The sequence below is a fragment of the Arachis ipaensis genome, chromosome B9 (assembly GCF_059453495.1).
Source record: "Arachis ipaensis isolate K30076 ecotype BB chromosome B9, ASM5945349v1, whole genome shotgun sequence".
Lineage (NCBI taxonomy): Eukaryota > Viridiplantae > Streptophyta > Magnoliopsida > Fabales > Fabaceae > Arachis > Arachis ipaensis.
The window spans coordinates 65,879,165-65,880,092 of record NC_142444.1 but is presented as its reverse complement, the minus strand read 5'-3'; the positions used below and the strand labels follow the sequence as shown (position 1 = coordinate 65,880,092).

Sequence of the window (928 nt, the reverse complement as noted above, 5' to 3'; positions counted from 1 at the left end):
TCAACTGCATTTGCTTCAGCAGGTTGGTCATCTCACAGATACTTCGATTTAGAGCAACAGTCTCTATGCCAGAAGATACTTCTGCAATGGCTTTTGAACGGCCTTGCTTCTGTCTGTGGTTCCGAGTAGATTCAGCTAAATTACTGATCAATTGCCAAGCTTCATCAGTGGTCTTGTACTTCTTCATAGACCCATTGCTGGCACTTTCCAATGTGGTCTTATCTTGGGGCCTCATACCTTGTGTGATATAGCTGAGTAGCACGATCTTGTCAATCATGTGGTGGGGGCATGCTTCCAGAAGATTATTGAAGCGCTCCCAGTATTCAAAGAGAGTCTCATTGTCATCCTGAACAATTGTAGAGATATCCTTCCTCAGTTTAGCAGTAACTTCAGATGGAAAGAATTTCTCCAGAAACTCCTTTCTGAGTGTATCCCAGTTGGATACATTTGCTAGAGGTTGAGTGTAGTACCACTCTCTTGCTTTTCCCTCAAGAGAGAACGGAAAAGCTTTCAGCAGGATTGAAGTTTCATCAGTGCCATCACGCCTGACAGTAGAACAGGCTGCCTGGAAATCTCTCAAGTGCTTGATAGGCTCTTGAGCAGGTAGGCCATGAAACTTGGGCATCAAATTCAACAGTGCGGTCTTTATTTCAAAATCCGTAGCTACCGCTGGATGATGCGCTTGAAACGGTTGCATTGTAAAATCAGGAGCTCCTTCCTCCTGAATGGTAACTCTTCTAGCTACCATGTTTTTTGCACGTAAAACAACCGAATCAGTAGAACGGGGGCTGGTTTCTTCTTCAGATTCACTTTCAGATCCGCCTTCAGAGCGGGCTAACCTACGCTGTTCTCGCCTTATTCATGAAATTGTCCTTTCAATTTCAGGATCGAATATTAGCAAGCGCGGATCAGGAAGTGAACGCGTCAT

The 928-nt window shown here is 44.6% G+C and overlaps 1 non-coding gene across 1 annotated transcript; it reads left to right on the top strand.

Moving 5' to 3' along the window:
* Window positions 1-271: 271 nt before the first annotated feature.
* Window positions 272-379, top strand: LOC148544912 (small nucleolar RNA R71). The gene has a single exon (XR_015901199.1). It is a non-coding gene; the product is annotated as a small nucleolar RNA R71 (small nucleolar RNA).
* The last annotated feature ends 549 nt before the right edge of the window (window positions 380-928 follow it).